The sequence below is a fragment of the Engraulis encrasicolus genome, chromosome 19 (assembly GCF_034702125.1).
Source record: "Engraulis encrasicolus isolate BLACKSEA-1 chromosome 19, IST_EnEncr_1.0, whole genome shotgun sequence".
In the NCBI taxonomy this organism is placed as follows: Eukaryota; Metazoa; Chordata; class Actinopteri; order Clupeiformes; family Engraulidae; genus Engraulis; species Engraulis encrasicolus.
The window spans coordinates 31,564,316-31,587,340 of NC_085875.1; the positions used below are offsets into that span (position 1 = coordinate 31,564,316).

The 23,025-nt window shown below is 43.8% G+C and overlaps 1 long non-coding RNA gene across 1 annotated transcript; it reads left to right on the forward strand.

Moving 5' to 3' along the window:
- The first annotated feature begins 18,857 nt into the window (after positions 1 to 18,857).
- On the forward strand, positions 18,858 to 20,721 carry LOC134470116 (uncharacterized). Its single transcript, XR_010039157.1, has 2 exons — positions 18,858 to 19,097; positions 19,816 to 20,721. It is a non-coding gene; the product is annotated as an uncharacterized LOC134470116 (long non-coding RNA).
- Positions 20,722 to 23,025: the final 2,304 nt, after the last annotated feature.

Consider the following 23,025-nt stretch of genomic DNA (forward strand, 5'->3'; position numbering starts at 1 on the left):
CCCGCTTCCTGCTTGTGTCCAACTGTCTTGAATTTCGGTCCATTCCATGTTTAAAGTGCCTGCACTTGAAGAGGAAAAGCTGAACCAGACTGACCAAGGTATAGTATAGACGCACAAAGTTGCAGACGGAAGTGGAGCGCTGCCACGTCTCACTTGCCAAGTGCGTACGCGCCGCGCCAGACTTGTGTCAGATTTTGGCAGATAACTGGAGAATATGTCAGTTTTATTTTGCAGAAATAGACAGATCTTGGCCATGTGCTTGCTAATTGTAGGCAGCATATTGCCATCTGTTGGGAATTGATATCATTCGGAGTCAAAATGGCCTGAGATATGGTACGCATTTTGTCTTGATTAACATAAATGGTACACACATGTTTTGTATAAATAGTAATCTTTTTATACGGAAAGATCTGGGCCACTTTTCATTGTAATATTGGTTGCAAATCCAGACATGTTAACATCTCAAGGAGTGCTACTCACTGTGTTGTATACTACTCTTTAGTGTTTTATCATTTAGTGTATTTAGTGTCTATGTATTCATATGTGTCTTACAAAAGGCCTTATGCATATGCAAATACAACTATATTTCCTGGCCATTATTCAATATTGATTTCTGAAATGTATTATCCCTGAGGGCAGTTGTCGAAATTAGCAGCATGGCTTGTAATTAATATAATGCCAGCAAGGGCGTAGGTTTCGTGTGAGCTTTGGTAGGGACAACTTCACCCCCCACCCAATTTCATAGATTGTGTGTTTTTTTAAAAATCTAGATTAATCCCACTGTAACTACCAGATTTATATACATTAATATATTTTAAAATTCGCTCAAATAGGCTGTGCGCGTTACCAAAATAATGACTAAGTCTTGAGAAGAGGGTTTCTTAAGCCAGGTGGCACATAGACCAGGGCTCATCTCCTTTTTTCCAAAATAAACAGTGCTATAGACCTAAGTGGTACATGTAAAATACATATAGGCTACATCTACTAAACATTTAAACAAGATTGCTTCAACGATTCAGCATTTCTATTGGGCCTGGACATAGCAGTGAGAGAGAGAGAGAGAGAGAGAGAGAGAGAGAGAGAGAGAGAGAGAGAGAGAGAGAGAGAGAGAGAGAGAGAGAGAGAGAGACTGTAACTGACTTAAAAAAGGGCGGCGGCTCCTTTAAGAATCCTTAAGGAAAGCGGCTCTTTTTATCCTAGGAGAAGCTGCGCATGAGAGAACGTTTCCCTACCCACAAAATATCTACAGTTGACTGTTATTCTCAGAAGAATGCCAGAGGAGTCACAACTTGAAATGTATTCCGTTTGCTAAACTTTTTACCTCACGCTGCAAGCGCTACTTTTTTGAGCAAGCATTATCAACCGCATTTAGCGTTTGCCCGTCTTCAAAATAGCATTCTTCTGGTGTTGCGCTTGCGATGGCGAAATAACTTACCGCCCTTTTCTTTTTGTCGTCTCTGAAGCTTATAAAGCTGATGTTGAAACACCAATGCAGTTTAAGTTGGGGCTTTCAGCACCACTAGCACATGGACCACTGCTTCCACCTGAAACTACCTGGCCGTCTAATGACCCTTCAGTCTGTTACACCCAATAGCCAGAGAGAGTAGAGAGAGAGAGGTTCCATTGGCCCATTGTTTCCTGGTTCTATTATTGGGGGGGAATCCCCCTTTAGGCAGACCTAGGCAGACCTGAGGACTGTTCTATTCAATGCTAGGAGCATTATGACACGCCCCTTTTGGCCGGACCAGAACCTGGTCACATTAGGTGCCCAGAGAAACCTATTATGTTGGCATATCTCTATATACTTAAAGAATCTCTGCAATAGCGACGTGGGTCATCATATCTCCGAATAAACTGCGGAATCTCGCATATCATAAAGAAAACACCCCGTTCAAAATGTGTTTTTAAATTAATGCTACCACTTTGTAGTATATTGAAATATTAAACTAATCAATGTAGATTTTCGATACATTAAAATAATATGACTAAAATTGGTAGGGACAATTTTATATCCCTTAAATATTGGTAGGGACATGTCACAAGCGTCCCCCCCTAAACCTACGCCCATGAATGCCAGTCATTTCGTAATGACTATACAGTCCCACAGAGCTCGGGATTGTAAGGGTTTGTTAAAAGAACATGATGCTCAACAAGCCATTAAGGACCAAAATGTACTCGCGTCTATTAAAGGGGTCCATCTGTAATAATAGAAACCATGCGCTTGCATTAGGGACAGTACATTAGGCATAACATTTTTGCCGGCAAAATAAGTGCTTGAAAAGAAAAGGGGTTGGCAGAGTGGATGCACTACTACCAGAGGCGGACTTTCCATTAGGCAAGCCTAGGCAATTGCCTAGGGCCCCAATCAAATCTGAGATCCATAGGGGCCCCAACTGTCACATCAGTTGTAGTAAACATAGAAAAAGTAGGCCTGGTCTTAATTTGTCACTTATGTAAAGTAATCGGAGATATAAATTAGACAAACACTAAAATAGCAACAAAACACATAATTTTATGTCTATTTATATAATGACTTTTGAGGGCCCCATGTTTATATTTCACCCAGGGCCCCAAAATGGCTATGCGCCCCGACTACTACACAACAGTGGTAATGCAATGGTGAATTGAAAGCCAGCTCCGCACCGTGCAAAAACTAATGCATTTTTTCATTTGAATGTGCATGTTGAATTGGCATTGTGTTGAAAACCTTTCAATATTTGCCTGTTGTCTATAATAAATCATCCCTGTCACTCAAGTTGAAGCAATCTTTTTGCCTGCGTTGTTTCTTTGCTCAAATGGGTTAAAGCGATGGCAGTGGTAATGGCACTATTGCTATAATGGGAGTCATTTGTGAACCCGTAGTCAAAATCACTGATTTTTGCCAACATTTTCAGTTTTTTTTTTTTTTTTTTTAAAGAGCCATGTGGAAAATGGCTGTATATTTTATTTACAGATATACTTCCATTTGATGGATATTCATTGCAAAGACACATGCAAATGTGTTTATCTGTTCTTTTGACATCACATTTCCATTGAGTGATGTGGATGGCTACTCCTGCCTGCTGCTTTTAACAAGACTACAAAACCTCTCCCAGAACCAAGAGGCCTGAAATAAAGACACTTCCGATCTTTTAGCTTGGATTTTTTGTGACAACTACACAGCAACAAATGTCTACTGTATTAAAAATGTAAACTGCTGGACCACTAAAGGCAACACTATGTGGCTGCCATCAACATGAATCATTTAATTTTCTTTTTCCGGAGCGTATTTCAGGGTGCTTTTCTCTGAATTGTTTGTGAATGTGACCTCACTCCACTGCCAAAACACTCAAAGTAAAATGCCTAAACACACAGGATCTACAACTGGAGAACAGGACAACATATATTTAACCGATGGCAGGTCAGTTCACAAAATATCATAAAACATGTCAGTTTGAAATAGCTCATGGCTGAGAGAATTGGTTTCGTGTTTGCACTTCTGCCACAGGGGTGATGCTTTTTTTTCCCTGACATGGAATTCAAACAGATAAAAGAGTTTAAATCTTAAAGGCTGAGTTAAGTCTCGGGGTTAGCACTGGGGTCAAAGGTGCCATTACAATAGATTTCAACACAAAACGAGAGTGCAGGCAGCTGGTCAAACAGCTACTTTGTAACCTGACAAGAGGATAGTGCAAAAAACAACAACAAAAAAACTGCCATTCCCTTGGGGAAAAAGAGAGAAAGAAACATGTCTCGGAACCATATCTCCAAATCTCAGCCACAAAAATTTAGACCGGTACAATATTGATGTAATTGCCAAAAAGGTCCAATAAAATCTCCAGGCCAAAGATATAGTCCGCCGTAAAAAAAAAAAGCAGTTTCTGTTTCCCCTCACACTCGCTCTGTGTAATGACTCTGACAGCTCATAACAGTCTATAAACCTGCTAGGATTTTGTGGGTGTTGTAAACTCCCATTAGGTCTCTCTCTCTCTCTCTCTCTCTCTCTCTCTCTCTCTCTCTCTCTCTCTCTCCCTGTCCATCTATCTCTTTCTCTGCTCTTGTCAGTGGTCCTTCTCTGTGCTAATCAGTCAGCCTGTCTGTGGCCTGGCCCCTGTGCAGCCTTGCAGGATCAGGATGGCACTGCTTAGTCTCCAGAAGATCTCAGCTGACCCTGAGGCACCCGGGGGCCCGAGATAACCGCCCCGGAGATCGTTTGTATCTGTCACGCTCGCCCTCGCCACCGCAGCCGCGGATGGACGAGAGGCGCCGGGATTAACTAGGTTACAGGAAGATGTGGTCTAAGTTCGTACGTGCCGAGGGAGCTAGTCTTGGGGACCTGGGGTTCAGCTCCTCCAGACCTGCCCAAAGACGGCTAGGGTGATTGGTGGTGGCCATCTCCCCGCGATGGGAAGGCGAGAGAGGTGGTTGTACATGTGTGGGTTTCTGGGAAGCTTGATGTTGGTTGGTGATAAGGCTTTAAAAGCACTACCAGAGAGACAGACAGAGAGAGACAGACAGACAGACAGACAGACAGACAAACAGACAGAGACAGAGCGAGGAAGTGAGGAAGTGAGAATGGAAGGGTGAGCAAACGGAAAGCGAGGGAGAGAGGCAGAGAGAAGGGTGAGCGACGGAGAGAGAGAGAGAGCAGGAGAAGGTTGGAGTCCTTTGTTTACATGTGCCAGCAGGGCCATCTCTCCTATCAACCCCCTGAGCCCCCACGTGCAGGAAGTGTCCAACTGCTGCGAGACTAGATGTCAGAGTCACTTTAGCCTCCATCAACATGGACCTGAGTGCAGACCCCTGGAGAAAAGCCACCTCTTATCACACCCAAACACACATTTGCTCCTTCAATACTGGGAGGAGGAACCCAATATGGCCCGTTTTGTGTGTGTATGTGTGTGCGTGCGTGCGTGCGTGCGTGCGTGCGTGCGTGCGCGCGTGTGTGTGTGTGTGCACGCACGCGCTTACGTGTGTGTGTGTGTGTGTGTGTGTGTGTGTGTGGAGGTGTGTGTGTGTGTGTGTGAATGGAAGTGTGTGTGTGTGTGTGTGTGTGTGTGTGTGTGTGTGTGTGGGTGTGGGTGTGGGTGTGGGTGTGTGTGTGTTCGCAGGTTGTGGGACATCATGTTTCCAGCGTGTTTTTTGAGCAGTTGCTGGCCGTCGCCAGTGGTATCGCCTCCTAAAGTCCATAGCAGACATGTGGACTCGAGTCCAGTGACTTGGACTCGAGTCTGCAGGGCCGGTTCTGGCTTATTTGGTGCCCTAGGCGAGTTTGAGTTCTGCCCCCCCTTACCTTTGAAAGAAAAAAAAAATCTTTCTTATACCTCACAGAACACAAGACTAATATCCTTAGTAAGCTTAACTAAATAGCATCAAGAACAATAACCGTTTTTCATCAAATGGATTTGTGGTTGTTTTTGACAGGCGACCAACACATCAGATTGAGTCGCGTGAAAGTAGCTTCACTGTGTGGTGTGTTGGATGTGATGGTGGTGCGGCCCAACCCCAGATGAGAGGGAGGTTATCAATGTGTTTGAATTGTAACGTGAAATTGAAATGCCAGGAGAGTGATACAGTAGGCCTACATTTGCATGTAAAATGCATGTGTAGACAATAAGCCTACCAAGGAGGTCTGCATTGATCTACACTATCTACAGCATCACAAAGCATGGCAGCATAACAATTTTAATAAGCTACACATTTGTGCTGTCTTCCAAACCAATTTCATTTCTGGACTGGAAATAGTGGTGCATTTGTGAGTAGGAGAATGAGAAGGGGGCTATCTAGGCCTATGTGTTTGGAGGGACAGGGTGAGAGAAAGGGAGAAGAGCTGTCACGCTATTGAATTTCATAATATACAAAATATAGTAAATAGCCTCACTTGTCTGCTGTGCATGGTTCTGTTACATGATTAATGTAGGCTATGTCATTCTGGTCTGGAAATTAATGTTTTTTTAAGCTTACAACAAGCAGGTAATTCATGTGGATGGAAGGAGATATGGCAGCTAAAATTGTTTTAAACATTGCACCAGTCTTACTTTACATTGCTTGTCAACCTAAGCAAGTATTATGATATCAGGTGGGTGTTAGTGAGTAGTGAGTAGGCTACTAACAGCTTCTTTACTGGATTTCATTGCTTGGCATACTTGGCTAATGTTAGCATGCTAACTAGCGATTTCTCTGATCAAAAACAAAGCTCTTTTTCTCTCTAATTCCAAATAGTAACCTCATAACTATTGGGCTTTCCATAATCACAAACGGTTGCTGATTAAATCACATAGTTCCAAAACACCCTCTGAAACTCCTGCATCATGCAATGAGTGGTTTAATGAGAACATAATAATCTCCATCCAGCAGAGCAGCACTACTGTTTGCGCTTGCCCCCTCTGTCTCTCGAGTGAGTCTCCAAATTCAAAATAGAGCGCAAGCTGTCACTCGTCCCGCCCCCTTTCTCAGAACTGTCTGTTTATTGGTTCACAGACTTCCCAGAGACAATTGGAAGAGATATTACTATTGGCTGAGGGGCGCTTTGCCGTGAGGAGCGCTTTCGCCACTCTTTGTTGATTGCGACTTCATAAAAAAACTTCATATCGCAAAATTATGCATAGGAGAGCGCCATTTCGGCGCCCCTTCTTCACATGGCGCTCTAGGCGACCGCCTAGCCGGCCTATGCTAAAAACCGGCCCTGCGAGTCTGACTCGAGTCAGCGCGTGTGAAGACTTGCGACTTGAAATTTCAAGATCAGAAAGGACTTGCGACTCGACTCGACTTGCACGCCTTTGACTCGGGACTCGACTTGGACTTGACAGTTGTAACTTTCAATGACTTGGTGTGACTTGCCATGTTGGGTCTAAAAAAAAAGTACAAGTCCAACCCTTGTTTTCAGAATGCAACAGCCCGCCCACATTCTTTGTTTGAATCACGTCATTGTCCTAAGCGGTGCTATGCCATTGACGGCCAGATGCGGCCGGACGCGGCTGGCCTGGACGCAGCGACCAGTGGCAACAGTGAAACACCATTTGCGAGTCTCCAGAACAAACATAGCCTACATTTTAAACCATCGCGGAAGTTAATTTATCTCCCTCTCAGCCCCAACTCATTTTGCATTCTTAATAGGGTAGGCTATGGAAGTTTGCACTGTGATCAACAAATATTTTCTATCAATGGTGTAGGAAGTGTGTGGTGGGGCGCTGTGATGTGCAACACGAGTATGTAGGCTACACACGTGAAGCTCTCGCTCTCCCCCCCACGCTTACGACAGAAATTCAGTGAGAACCAATTGTCTAAATATTTTAGCTAAATGGTGATGGACATTGATTGTTGAACATTAGGCTATTTAAGCAGTTGAAATAAAAAAGCACACACTGCTGACATAACCGAACCACAGGACTTAATCTATTGTTGTTTGTTTTATTAAAGAGTACGCCTATCCGTTTTGCTTTCCCTGTCCTTTATGAATGCGCTTGCCTTCAGCCCCCGAAGGCAGTTACAGTATGTTCCGCTCCCACACATATCAAGTCAAGTCAAGTAGGTTTTATTGTCAATTTCTTTACATGCACTGGTCATACAAAGAATTTGAAATTACATTTCTTGCTTTCCCATTAGACATAGACTAATCTAGGTAAGGACATAGACAGTATAGACATAGACAGTACTTATACATGGACTTAAGACAGTATGGACATAGACAGTGCTCATACAGACATTTAAAGTGCAAGACTGGACAACAGAAGACTTGTAGAGGACATACATTAAGAGGTATCTGTTGTGCTTTTGTGCTTTTCCTAAAAAAAGTCCTTGCTTGCGAGTCAGTCACTTCAAAGTGAAGGTCAGCCTTGCGAATAATTTCCACCATCGCGGACAAAACCACGTTATGATGGATATGTGGCGAGGTAAACGTTACGAATATGGCCTGCTTTTAAGTTTCCCTCAACCCAGGATGTGTCCGTAGGCTATGGCTTGATATCCCAGGGCTATATCACGACCACAACTCCACGCGCTGAAAATGCATGTTAAGCTCGCGCTTCTCAGTCTAGAAAGAGTAACCTCTCGGTAACATTCTTTGCATTGACCAGCCACCATCGGTTGAGTATTAGAATCAATAGAAAAAGACACGTTTATACATGTCTTAGTCTTCCAGCATGCAATCGAAAATCGGCGAGCAGAGAACACTTGGTCTTGCATTCATCAAAAGAGCTCCACCGGTTGCCTACTTTAGATGCTGGGTGAATGGTTCCAAAGGGAAATAATTTAGCCTATAGCCTATTCATGACAGTCTTGCAAAGAGACAAGACAAACGACCAAAATTGTCAAATAATTGGTAAAGGCGCGAGATGAGGAATAGCCTACTTCATGGCTATTGGAAAAACTTTGAAGAAACTAAGCAACACTGCTTCCCGCGAAGCTTGCGCTTGAGGGCTATAAACAAGCTATGCGCCCGAACCTCACTGCTTGTTGTTCGATGACTTGAATCGAAACATTTCTAAGGACATCAGGGCTATATTTGATTCCTGGAATACCGCATCATCCAGCTGAACGCAGAGTAGCAGTGTCCCATATGTCAAATGGTAAGATAATGCCATACCTGTTCCTTGAAAGTTTTAAAACTCAGCCTTGACACACTATCATGTCAGCCACACCAGTTCAAACGCAATCTTTAATGCAGCCTATCGTGAAGTTTAAATGTAATGCGAGGTAGAGGTTGCAAGCTACTGCTGAGCAGCGCAAGACATGGGCATGGGTCGGCTCCCGTGGATAAAAAGCATGTTCCCTCTCGCGTGCTGCTCCCAGCCCAATCCTTGCGCGCGCGAACCTTGTATCTCGTGATGTCGACACCGCTTTATCTTATGTTTCTCACAGTTCGAACTACATGCTTTGTTATATTTTGGGGGAGTTTGGAGTCGCAATTACCGCTGCTTGGAAATGACACGTTAGAGCTACGACGCCAGCACTGGAGAACTGGGATGTAACCCTGTTTTCCAAATTAACAAAAATCAGGAAACATATCCAGAACTTTGTTTGGCTACAATCTATGACCTGGACAGTGAACTTAATCTTTTTGAAGAGGCATGGACAGCATACAAGTGCCTTTGTGGGGGAGGAGAGGGCGATTGGGGAGAACAGGGAGACAAGAGCATGGCGCGAGGCGCATATTCGTTCGGGAAAAATGAGACATGTTGGATAGGGCATTACTTTTTCCTACACTGTAGAAGCGCAGAACAAGTTTGCCTCGTTGCCATAACTGACATTCTGCAGCGCTAACGCCATGTTTAATTGACAGCGTGCTGGCGAATAGTCTAGTAGCCTAATATAATGAACAAGACGTGGATTAATGACTGTGCAAACGAAGTTCTAGTTAACTTGGACTGTGTCGCAGTAAAAATGGTTGGTGATGGGCCATTGCGGCGAGAATGTGAGGGGGAAAGCGACAATGCCGATATCAGCTTCAACAATAGTAGAGTAGAGTAGTAGAGTAACTTTATTGATCCCCAGGGGGAAATTCAGGAAATTCATCATTACTTTACCAGGAATTTAATCCAACAAACTAGGCCTACTTTGTCCTCATTTCTTAGCCCATATGGACAAGTGTCTACTAGGCTAAATACTGTTGGCACTTAGCCTACAACAGACTATAGCCTAGTGCTGCACCATGCATGTGCTCATTGGTGGGTTCACAGTTATGACACTGTCAATGCTCAGCTTTTGGTTCACAGATAATGGGATGAGGTGAACATCATGGACCAGCTGAGACAGGGCTGCCTGCTGAGCTGTGCTGTTAACTCATCCTGTCTCACATGTGTAGCCCCACCCCCCATACACACACACACACACACACACACACACACACACACACACACACACACACACACACACACACACACACACACACATGGCTCAATTCAAAAAAAAGAAATTGATTACCCCTGCTGTATGTCATATCTTGATGAGAATGGTGAGCTTAAAGGAACAGTCCACCGTGTTTCAATAATAAAATATGTTCTTCTCTGACCTGAGATGAGTTCCTCTGGACCTGTAGACCAGGAGCCCAGGGGGGTCAGCCTAGTTGGGAAGGTTACCAATTTTTATGGGTACTATGATGTCTGGTATGGTCCCCAGATAGAGGAACAGCACGTCTGCCGGGTTCCCTCTGGTGGGTGTGGCCAGGGGGGCTGTAAAACTGACACCCCAAAAATGGGCTAGATCAGTTGGTGAGGTTACCACTTGGAACCTGTTGTAAATTGTTCATCATAGTCCCCTGATAGAGAAATGACCACTGCCAGACATTTTTAGTGGTGGGTTACCCCCGGCAGACGCCCCCATATGATGACACCCCCAAAAATGGGCTAGATCAGTTGGTGAGGTTACCACTTGGAACCTGTTGTAAATTGTTTGAGATGGTCCCCTGATTGAGGAATGGCCACTGCCAGACGTTTTTGATGGTGGGCGGGGCTTGCCAGACATCATTAATTGGGGGGTAAAAAATGGGCTAGATCAGCTGGTGAGGTTACCTCTTGAAACCTATCATGAATTGTTCATCATATTCCCCTGATAGAGAAATTACCACTGGCAGACATTTTCAGTGGTGGGGGACCCCCGCCAGACGCCCCAATATGATGACACCCCCCAATATAGGCAAGGTCATTCACATAAGGTTTGAACCAGACATGGTACAAAAGACAAACGACACACCACTTTTTTTAGATAATTCCAACGTGGGGAATTGATTGGAAGGGTCAACATGTTCATAGAAACTTGTTGTGGGTACTTTTTAGGACAAAAATTACTTTAATTTAACAAATATTACAAATCCGGACAGGAACCAGTTTGTATGCTTTCAAAATCAATGCAAATATGACATGTTTCTGACTTAAAAGTGCATTGTGTAGAATGGTGGCCAGAATATTTCATTAACATTTACAAAATAATAAACCAATATGTATCATTATGAACAAAGTACAGTACGTTTTGCTGCTTAAATGTCTCTTTCAAAATGGCAGACAATGGAGAACAATGGAAAGTGCAATTTTCCTAGTCATAATGAATACTTAGAATTTGATGTTGGTAAGTATTCATAAAAAAGGTAATATTTTGAATGGGCGGTATGAATTCTGGGAAATAAACAACTAAAAATATTACCCAGTGCACCTTTAAGGAATGCATGGAGAAATTACGATGACATTGAAGGCCTGTGAATTGTACTAAGAAACAGCAATGTGAAATTCCCACTTTCCAGCAGTTCTGAAGATTTAGAATCAAAATATTCAACATAGGCATACACAGGACTGACATTAACAGACAGACATTGAAGTGGAAGACAGGACTTGTAACAGTAATTACTATTCAGAAATAATTAAGTGAACAAATAAAAAACAACTGAACATTTGACACTGACAAAGAAATCCTCCCTATCCTGTTAAATTACTACCAACCATAATGCATCATGAAGTGCTTTGAAGGGCATGGAAATGTCATGTCAGACATCCAGTAATAAATGAATTCACCCTCCCAGGACCTCTTCTTGTTCATATAGCAAACAGTGCAAAGGCATCAAGAAAGTTGTTTTAGTGGGGGTCATCTGTGTTCTAGGGCCAATCCCATTTCTACACTGCTGTTGTATTCCGCTGCTGGATTGCAAACTCTCCTATGGCCTCATCCATGTCCCTTGGTGTACTGGCATGTCTCCTAGCATCCCCTCCATGCTGTGGACTGTGGTAGGGGACACAGCAAACCTACTTGCACAGAGCACCATATGAGACAACTTGAATGAGTGGCACTAGCTGAGCACAATGTTCATGATGGATAGGAGGAGAAATACTTGCAAGGATTGGGATTGGCCCTAGAACACAGATGACCCCCACTAAAACAACTTTCTTGATGCTTTTTTTACATGTTTGCACAGATAGACACACACCTACCTATGGAATTGGTGTGCACAGTGACTGCATCTTTACCTGCAGTATTCACAAGGACTGCCTGGGCCCTGTAACATACAACACACCATTATTATGCCCTCACATGAACATGCTCTATGGGGTTAAGAACAGAACCAAATCTTAACCTTGAAGGACAACACATATCTTTTAAAAGTTACCCAACCTGTGGGGTTTTGTTAAAGTACACCAGGATAAGACGTTAACAAACTTAATATTAAACAAAGTCCAAATCATAATGCCTAAATACAAAAACCCTGACTGGTGCGGCAGCAGCCACAGGTCCAAATAGAACACCTATGAAGAACCGTCAGTTCCTTCAGCTTTTAAAGGCAGCTTGCAGTCAGGTCCCATCAATTAAGCCACTCCTTAACACCTAATCGAGGTCAATTTGATAAGCTGGAGAACAAGGCAAAACTGGACATGCATGCAGTCTTCTTAACACCATACATGTCTTCTTGTTGCTGCTGCCCCCAAGGAAAAGACTGTGTGCACGCACTCAAACACACACACAAACATACATGGAACTGCACTATACACATAAATGGCGTGACTTTTGTCATGTGCATTACACCCCTTTTTGATTGAAAACATTGGGGGGAAAGCCAATGCAAGTCAATTGACCTGTAGACTAGTGTTGTTCATGCTCAACATGCCGAAAATGTGTTGTGTTGCCGGCTATTCAAATAATATAGCCAAATAGCCGTGGCTGAAGCATGGACTGTGTTCATTTAGGCTAGGCGATGTAGCATGTAAGTTAATGAGACATTCGATTTGTTTTCCCCCAAAAAGGGGCTTAACACACATTCACGAGTAAAGTACCCAGATGGCCGTTCATACGTATGTGACTACAATACTCACAACAACTGCCTGGGCACCTGCAATATGCAACACACCCTGCTGCTTCCAAATGTTGTGACTTGCTTGATAACTGGAACAACAAGTATTTCTTAGTACTTGTATACTGTTACTGGTCCTGTCTTGCGCTTTAATGTCTGTCTGTTAATGTTGGTCCTCCTGTACTGTATATGCCTATGTTAAAGGGGTATGCCACTAATTTGGGGCTTAATACAGTTAAAATCGTTTGCCAGGGTTTATAAAGGTGGTGAAGTGTCTTATTTTTCATGTTAGGCATTGTCTTGCTTTAAGACAAGTTAAAAGAGGGAGTATATCGCTAAGCTAGTGAAAGTCAATGGATCACAGTAGCATGTGTGATCCATTGAGTCTCACCAGCTTAGATACTTACCCGCTCCTTAAAACAAGACAACGCCTAACATGAAAAATAAGGCACTTTACCACCTTTATAAACCCAGGGCAACGATTTTAACCGTATTCAGCCCCAAAATAGTGGCATACCCCTTTAAGTATTTTGCTTCTAAATCTTCAGAACTGCAGGAAAGTGGGAATTTCAAATTGCTGTTAACATACAGTGGTGCAGTAGTACATAGTTGTGCAATTTCTTGGTAAAATTCACAGGCCTTCAATGTCAGCGTAATTGGTCCCTGAATTGCTTATAGGTGCATTGTGTAATATATTTAGCTGTTTATTTCCCAGAATTCATAGTGCCCATTCACAAATATTAGCCTACCTTTTATGAATATTTACCACCACCATCAAATTCTAAGTATTCATTATGATTGGGGAAATTACACTTTTCATACATGTAAAGGGGGATCTCTTCAACATCTTTAGCTGCAAAACCTATTGTACTTTGGTCATAATAGTAAATGTTACTTTATTATTTTGTAAATATTAATTAAATATTCTGGCCACCATCCTGCAAATGCACTTTTAAGTCAGAAACACGTCATCTTTGCATTGATTTTGAAAGCCTACACACTGGTTCCTACCCGGATTTGTACTATTTGTTAAAGAAAAGTCATTTTTGTCCTAAAAAGTACCCACAACAAGTTTCTATGAACATGTTGACCCTTCCAATCAATTCCCCACGTTGGAATTATCTAAAAAAAGTGGTGTGTCGTTTGTCTTTTGTACCATGTCTGGTTCAAACCTTATGTGAATGACCTTGCCTATATTGGGGGGTGTTATCATATTGGCGCGTCTGGCGGGGGTCCCCCACCACTGAAAATGTCTGCCAGTGGTCATTTCTCTATCAGGGGAATATGATGAACAATTCATGACAGGTTTCAAGAGGTAACCTCACCAGCTGATCTAGCCCATTTTTTACCCCCCAATTAATGATGTCTGGCAAGCCCCGCCCACCATCAAAAACGTCTGGCAATGGCCATTCCTCAATCAGGGGACCATGTCAAACAATTTACAACAGGTTCCAAGTGGTAACCTCACCAACTGATCTAGCCCATTTTTGGGGGTGTCATCATACGGGGGCGTCTGCCGGGGGTAACCCACCACTAAAAATGTCTGGCAGTGGTCATTTCTCTATCAGGGGACTATGATGAACAATTTACAACAGGTTCCAAGTGGTAACCTCACCAACTGATCTAGCCCATTTTTGGGGTGCCAGTTTTACAGCCCCCCTGGCCACACCCACCAGAGGGAACCCGGCAGACGTGCTGTTCCTCTATCTGGGGACCATACCAGACATCATAGTACCCATAAAAATTGGTAACCTTCCCAACTAGGCTGACCCCCCTGGGCTCCTGGTCTACTGCCCAGTCTTCGGACGCGCCCCCAGTCAGCAGCGCGCGCTGCTCAAACTCGTTAGCATTAGCTTGGCTCAGCTTTGTGGATGGACGCAAAGGGTGCCTTAAGTTAGAAGTGACCAAATCCTTCCATGTGTTCCCTATTAAATCTCCACTGCATGACTAGTAAACCGATCACAAAGTTGTTGCACAAAATGAAACCTGGCGATTTCCTACCTAGATAAAGAAATGGCACTGTAATGAAAGGCGTAGTAATACATTTTGAGCACTTCGACTTCGACGCATTGATATCTTCACTCCTAGTTCCCCCCCTTTCCCCCTCCCCCTCCCCCCATCACTGACTCACTCAACAACACGAAAAGCTGCAACCAACATTTAAACAATTGAAGTTTGGTCTGAATCGATTAAAGCAACAATGGACTCTGAGTATAGACGCTGAAGACTGGCTCACAAACCAGCCAGAGCCGTATTTATATGAGTCAGTGTTTTCACCGGAGCAGCGCGGTCCAAAGAGCCAGGGAGAGAGAAGCTGTCAGCCAGGAACAGGCGTCTGTAGCAATGGTGGTTCACCCAGCTGTCGTGGAGTTTTTCTTTCGAAGGGAAAGTAAACTGGAAGAAACGACCGACACCGAGTGGACCTGATGGTCAGCTGTCCTCAGAGTAAGTGCTTTGAAACCATTCTTATAATCTGGGGTCTAAGTACTTCTATCGCCTGCCAAAAGGGCGAGTAAACATTCACTCAGATGGTGGGTCAAGTGGCTACCCTAATAAATTGGTCTTTACTTTTCTACCAGCCAAACTGAAATTTGAATGGTTGACTGGTCCTGCTCATAATGTCCCTTCCGAAAAAGCACCAAGACTATTGTATAGGCCTACTCCGTGATTTCTGTGATGATATGGCACTATTAGAATTAATTCATATTGGAATTTGATTAGAAGCCTATTTTGTAAAGATACTACAAAACATTACCAAAACTACCAAATATGAAAGATATTCCTGTGATATTCTTTGTTTTAGGGCTATAGTAAAATATCCCCAAATAAGGTTAGCCTACTATAGGATTCTTGTTCTGCATGATAATCTCTGAAAACCCCCAATAATGCTATCATATTCCTATGTGTTTTTTAACTGATTATACAACACATCTCTGTTTTCTCAGTCAGAAGAGGTTGGTTTGCTACCGCATCGTGTTGGAGTTGGGCCTGCAGGGCGAAACCTTGGGCAGAGAACAGCGGAGGAAATTACCATCATGTGTGGTCAGGTCCATCAGAGGGCTGTATCCGTCTTCTGATGATTACCGTATGTGGGCTTCCAAGAAGTACAAGAGGCTATGTAGGACATATAGGTTGATAATCAACCACCAGCGCCTAGCACACTTGCAGAAGTGGTGCAACTGTATATAACAGAGTTATCTGTCAATAAAGTTACACTGTTATTCTTTACCCTATTGAGTGGATTCTGTTTTCATGCAACATGTATGCTCTTTACACTCTCACTCAGCACGGTTTCCAGAGCACGGTGATCCCAGGAGACATCCCTGTACACAAGGGGTCTTTCTCAAAACCTAGGACAGTGTCCTTCCAAGTGTATCAGCCTAATTAGTCACACCTAGTGATATGATACTTTTTGGTGAACTCTATAGAATATCCAATCACTGGGTGTGACTAATTAGGCTGATACACTTGGAAGGACACTGTCCTAGGTTTTGAGAAAGACCCAAGGTGTGCAAGAGTCACATGAGGGTTTACTACTTACATGCAGGGTCGGCATTTCCTTTATACCAGGAGGCACAAGCGGAGCACTGCGAAATTAGCTTGACAAGCCGCTGATGTGCATTTGAACATTGGGCCTTCATAACCTACAAATTTGTGGAGTCTGTTTCTTACCATTTGGACAGACAAATTCTTGTCAGTGACCTGCAAAGCTAATTTTACAGGACTCCATGTCCCCTGGTGTAATGGGATGTCTCCAGGAAAACGTGAGGGCTGTAAGATTGGTTTAAATCTAATTGAAGTGTTACATCTATCAATAAATACAATTGTGGCAGTATGTAAAACAGATTGCCCACAATACGACAATAGACTAAAAGAATGTACATGGATTTTCTACACTCCGCAAAACTTACAACTTTCAGAAATCGTGATGCACCAGAAAACAAACTACCATGTCAATGGCACAAGTGATATTTATTTACAAAAATAAAAAAACAAGTGCAATGAGAATACAATTGGTTGCAAAACAATGTGTGATTCAAAGTAACTCAACTGATGTGTCCCCCACACCACATCTAACCCTGTTTTTATGACTGCTGCAACAGAGTTATTCTTTTTTTGGTGGACCACGAAACCTTGAGGTCTGTGACTTCTCAGCCTCCTCTTTGCTAGGCTTCTGTACTATTGCAATATTGACAGGCAGTTGAGGTACGAGCATATGCGATGGTCTGTCGGAGGGGTCAAGTCGTCTTTGCAGACAGCTCTTGGTGGAAGCACTTGTATTCGATGCCACCGTCCTCCCAGCGGTGGACCCCAGCGATGTGGGGCAAGACGGACATCCATCACCTGAGCAGCTCCTGACAACATAAGAGTAGAGGCACATGCATGGCACGATAGGTCACAGGGCTTTCTGTATTTCTGTCCACATGTTCTGAAACAGTCTGCCTATGCCACGGCCCAGATCGGTTTTGATGGAAAAGGTACTAAAATCACATATGTTCACTGAGGCCTTTGGCCAATAACCCCCAGCCCCCACCCTCTTTTTTTGTACAATGGTCTACCATGAACAATCTGTAACACAATACACAGTGTGGTTTACCATGATGTGGAAGAGTAAAGACTTTCTGTGTATAGCATCTGCTCATAATAATAAGTTAACTTATTTATTATTTGTTATATGCATGAATGGTACCGGTCTCAGAGGTCATGCTTGCGTCCAACAACGATGGCAGGTGGCACTTGTCCATCGCAGTAGCTCCAGTGAGGTGTGGATCCTGGTGTACAGGAATGAGAATAAAAAATATATGCATTAATATCGTGGCTAGGAAGAGAACATATTGATTATGATCTGTACTTGTTTTTGTTTTGTTTCAAAAATACAAAAGTCAGGATAATCACTGGCGACTGTACCGCTAAACACCATAATAGTGTGTAAATATGCCAAGTTGGCCCGTCACATCAGTCTGTCCAGTTCAGATGCAGCTCTGACTTTGAAAGAAAAGAACCAAATAGTGTCTTTGTATTTTATGATGGACTGTCATATTCTAAAATAGGCCACTCACCTCATAGTGAAGACTTCTTGGACTATGGGTGGCCATGGTGGTGGATGAAGACGCCCTCTCCTACACACAAGAAAGATCAAGTAAATACAGGCCACAGTTCAATTACTATGCTCTCTATCAACCTTGAATATACTTCAGCGTACCAGTGGCTTGGTCCATGTGGGAGCCAGTTTCACAGATTTCTGTTTCTGGGGGGTTGAATGAAGAGGACCCTCCGCATAGGCGTCCTCTGCTTCCGAGCAGGTCCTGATGTTCTTCATCAAACTGACCTGTTCAAAAATTGATGGTTCAGATAGGTTAGCAGATTATATCGGTTATTTACATAAACATGCAGAATTACTCTTTACGCCTCACCTGCCACCTGCCCCCTGTACTCAATCAATTCACATTCAGGATGGCCCTACCCATGCCCCACCCCTACCAGGAGTCCAAACATTATCTAATAGTTCTAGCTAGAATGAACAGCATACAATTCTGTTCAATGGTATGGCTCCCACTACAGTAGATCTGTGGTTTTCACATAAATAAAGTAGCTATATCATAATAAACCATAAAATAAACTGAACAATCTAGTGGGCACTGCCTCACAAACCTAGGCTACTGTAGGCCTATTAGAACTATGTCCGCGCTGCCTGCTGTTTGGTCATTATATGAAAAGGATAGCTGGAGTGGTGAACAATACTCTGTGATTCACTCCACTGTATCCGTATTCGATGTAATACCCTATCCGTATTCGCCTGCGTGAAGCTAGCTATAGCTCTAATACTAGCTAGAAACGGCAAATAGAACCCTTCTTCCAATGACGACTCCGTGGACAAAACATAAACAGACAAGCACTGGGCTTATAACGCGAGGAGCTTGCCTTCAGACTCCACCACAAAAACAAACTGTTAGACAAGCACTAACAAAACCCACCACAACTAAGTTACATTGTGATAGCTTTAGCTCACTTTTCATGTCATTCAATCAGTTACGTCTATATTTGCAAGTCTCTAGGGTACCGATTTTGTAATAGCCCATTTTGTGTATCAACATTCAGGAATATCCCACACAGCAGAGGACTCCGATGCGGAGCCGCGTTCAAGTCACCACATCCGTGTCACTGTCACATTCCTTTGGGTTCCACTTGGTGGATCAGGGTCGCCACCGTGCGCCGCCCCAAATTCTACTGTCAAAACGCGGACCATAATCGCATCCATATCTGATTCACAAACGCGGACGCGCTGTAAAATCTAACGGACGTTGGTACAGTTTTTGTTGGGGCAGACACGACCGAACAGCGCTCTCCAGTAAGTATTGATTTATTTATATTAGATGATACACAAAGGTACAAAAAGTATATCTGAAGCTTTTATACTATCAATGCTTATTGATATTTCGTAGGATTTTGTTTTATGACTTTAACAAGTGTATGTTAACCCTAGGCTATAGTTGTTTTCAAAACGAGACAGCTAGTTCATTCATTCAAAGACATGGTCCCGGCCCGGAACATTGGCTATGGTAGTATTTCCTAAATGCTGTTAAAATATGATGCCATCCGATACATGGAGGAAGTGCAGTTGAATAAAAATTATTTACATTGTGCCCATTTTAACAGCCTTGTTTACGTTAGCTTGCTAGCCAGCTACTAGCAAACCGGTTGGCTGAAGCAAACTTGTGTAAAGTTAAACGTAGGTCTAAGTGTTCAAATACTCTTATGAAACGGCTATATTGGTCTGAATTTGGCTCTTGGTACACTTTTACACGGATTGGTGATGCTCTCAACAGGTTTGGCACCAACTGTGTTTTTAACGGCACAAATCCTAAAGCGGTGGCATCATGTTTTCCTCACGTTAACGAAATCCAGGCTAATTATTTATTAGCAATTAATGGATGGCCATGAACTGCGCCCTCGTCCCATGCTGTCCATCATTGGTGAATGAATGAAGTAGCTGGGCTCATAGTTTGATACAGATGTCCGTGGTTGGGCTACAAATATCTGAATTTGTTCTTAATCTTGTGCAACAGTAAACAGGTGGAATTACCTCTGGGTCGGACAGGGCTAGCCAGCTGTAATCCACCCTGCTACAGTGATGCCCGCCTGCCTCCCGGCTTTTACGACGAAGAGTAAGTAGGACATTGTACATCTTATAATATTCAACATCATTACTGTCACGGGATAGAGATGTGAAAGAGCGTTGTCCATTCCATATGCAATGCAATGTCTGATTGTCATCTTACGAAATTTAAATGAAAGCTCTAAGTTTAGCTCTGTTGCCTTTTCAGATCGGAGCGCTGATGTGATGTTTCCCCGTCGACTGATGAGGGAAGGAAGAGAAGGCAGCCACGACACGCGATTGTTCAACATGACAGTGAGACAGAAAAATAATGTCAAGATAAATAAAAAATCATGATGAGTGAAGTTCTTCGTCAGGTTGTGTTTTTTTCGGGATCTTATTTAAACGGTGTCTAGGCCAGGTCTGTGTTATCTGTAGAATTAAATCTAAATGCTGTTTGTAACGGTTAACTGGTTTAGTGTTCGTTTATTGGGATTATAGCATAATAAGAAAGTAACTTTATGAGCACGGATCCAAAATGGTCCCGGCCCGGAACATCTATGAGTCCGGAATGGGTCCGTAACTGATAAAAAGTAGTGGAACCGTGACGGATGCAATAAGTGGACACGTAATGAGTCCGCATCGGATGTCGAGCCTCCGAACCGGGCTCACTGCGGAGGTACGCTTCTGCACGCGGATCCGTTGCGGGTGACAAACGGGTCCCTTTTGACTCCGCACCACGCCTCCGCGTCGGATGATAGGCGGCGTGCAAGTGGACGCCGATACGGCCCCGTTTACCGGATCCGTTCCGGAGGATGGCCTCCGGATGGTGGACTCCGGGGCGGATCCATTACGGTGTACTTTTGCTGTGTGGGTTGTGTTCGGCTAATGTAGCCATGGTGGTGGAGTATTTTTGGTGGTTGCCACTGCCAGACCAAACAATACAATGTTAAAAAAACAAAACACTTACAATATTCTGTGTTTCACTCGACTGTATCCGTATTCGCTGCTCCGATTGTGTTGCCGCATCCTTCAGTCGTTGTCCAGAAATGTTGTAGTCGTCGGCGGCAAATTGTTCAGAGCAAACAGCTCTTCCAAACCTCCGGCGGTGTTGCTGGGTCCTTGTTCAAAGCTGTAGAACTAAACCAAACCTTCCGCCGTTTGTGGTCTTGGGGATCCTGTGGAACTTTATTGGAGTGTACGTTCTCCACTTGTCGCCGCAACCTCGCAAACAACGTTGTCTTGGCATGATTGTTTGTTCACCACCAACACTAGAATGTCACTGTCCCTGGATGCTCATTGCTATCAGCTGGCTAGGGTGTACGGCCAGGTTGGTTGTATTGACGGAAGTGAGTGGCTGTGAGAGGGAGACTTTGGGGAGGGGAGGGGGAAGGGGAGAAGGGGGGAACTAGGAGTGAAGATATCAATGCGTCGAAGTCGAAGTGCTCAAAATGTATTACTACGCCTTTCATTACAGTGCCATTTCTTTATCTAGTAGGAAATCGCCAGGTTTCATTTTGTGCAACAACTTTGTGATCGGTTTACTAGTCATGCAGGGGAGATTTAATAGGGAACACATGGAAGGATTTGGTCACTTCTAACTTAAGGCACCCTTTGCGTCCATCCACAAAGCTGAGCCAAGCTAATGCTAACGAGTTTGAGCAGCGCGCGCTGCTGACTGGGGGCGCGTCCGAAGACTAGGCAGGTCCAGAGGAACTCATCTCAGGTCAGAGAAGAACATATTTTATTATTGAAACACGGTGGACTGTTCCTTTAATATGGTACCTTAGGGAAAATGGCGTCTTTTAAAGCCAAACCAAAATGTTTACATTAGTCGAGTGTTACAGTAAAGAGAGGGGGGGAGGGTGGGTAGCACCTGTAAGACATGAATAGGCTACTACTTTCACCCTTGGCCTTTGTGGGTAAATTCAAACATAGTACGCTGAAAGTGTGAATCCGCGTTTTCAGGTCGGAAGTGTAATATGCACCCCTAATGTCTTGACAAAACCTTCCATCCAAAGCGGTCAGCGGCCCTGCCTGTGCTCCTAGTGAAAAAGTTAACCCTAGTCCTGTCCTTAGCGTTATGATGCTTGAGTCTGTATAACTTACAACCTTGACTAGATATGACCGGCCCACCACCAAGACCAGGGTGGAGTAGTGGAATAGGTTTATGCCATCAGATGATGGAACGGACACACACACATACGCACACATTCTTGCAAACAGGACTATTTGCCCACTGGGCAGTAAATATTTGGCATATGGTTGCTCCTTTGTTTAAGTACAAATTCACATGAAATGTATTTTTATGTGAAAAAAAAATATGAAATTAAATGTCATTTTACATACACAGCACAAGCAGTAGTTTGGTTTAGACTGATTTCTCAGCAACTGTTTTAGTAATTCTCATCTTTTTACTCAGGTCTCATTATTATACTAATGAATTTATGATCGAAATTGTGATTGCAAATAGAATATCCCTTTGTGACTTGGTAAGGACTTGAAAAAAAAATGAGACTTGGACTTGGACTTGACTTGGCTGGGGTACGACTTGGACTTGGACTTGACTTGGTCAGATGTGTCTTGACTTGTGACTTGACTCGGACTTGAGTGGAAAGACTCGAGACTTACTTGTGACTTGCACATTAGTGACTTGGTCACACCTCTGGTTCATAGTATTTGGGTCAGCAGCCCTTCTCCTCTCCTCTCTTCTCCTCTCCTCTCCTCTCCTCTCCTCTCCTCTCCTCTGCACTCCTCTCCCCTCTACTCCTCTCACCTCTCCTCTCCTGTCCTCTCCACTCCTCTCCCCTCTACTCCCCTCTCCACTCCTCTCCCCTCTTCTCCCTTCTCTTCTCCTCTCCTCTCCTCGCCTCTCCTCTCCTACTCTGTCCTCCCCTCCTCTCCTCTCCTCTCCTCTCCTTTCCCCTCCTCTCCTCTCCTCTCCTCGCCTCTCCTCCCCTCCCCTCTCCTCGCCTCTTCTCTCCCATCCTCTCCCCTCTCCTCACATCTCCTCTCCTCATTCTCTCCTCTCCTCGTCCTCTCCTCTCCTCTCTTCTGCTCCCCTCTCCAATTCTCTCCTCCCCTCTCCTCTCCTCTGCCCACATCTCCTCCCCTCTCCTCTCATCCTCTCCTCTCCACATTTCCTCTTCTCTCCTCTCTTCTACCCTCCTCTCCTCTCCTC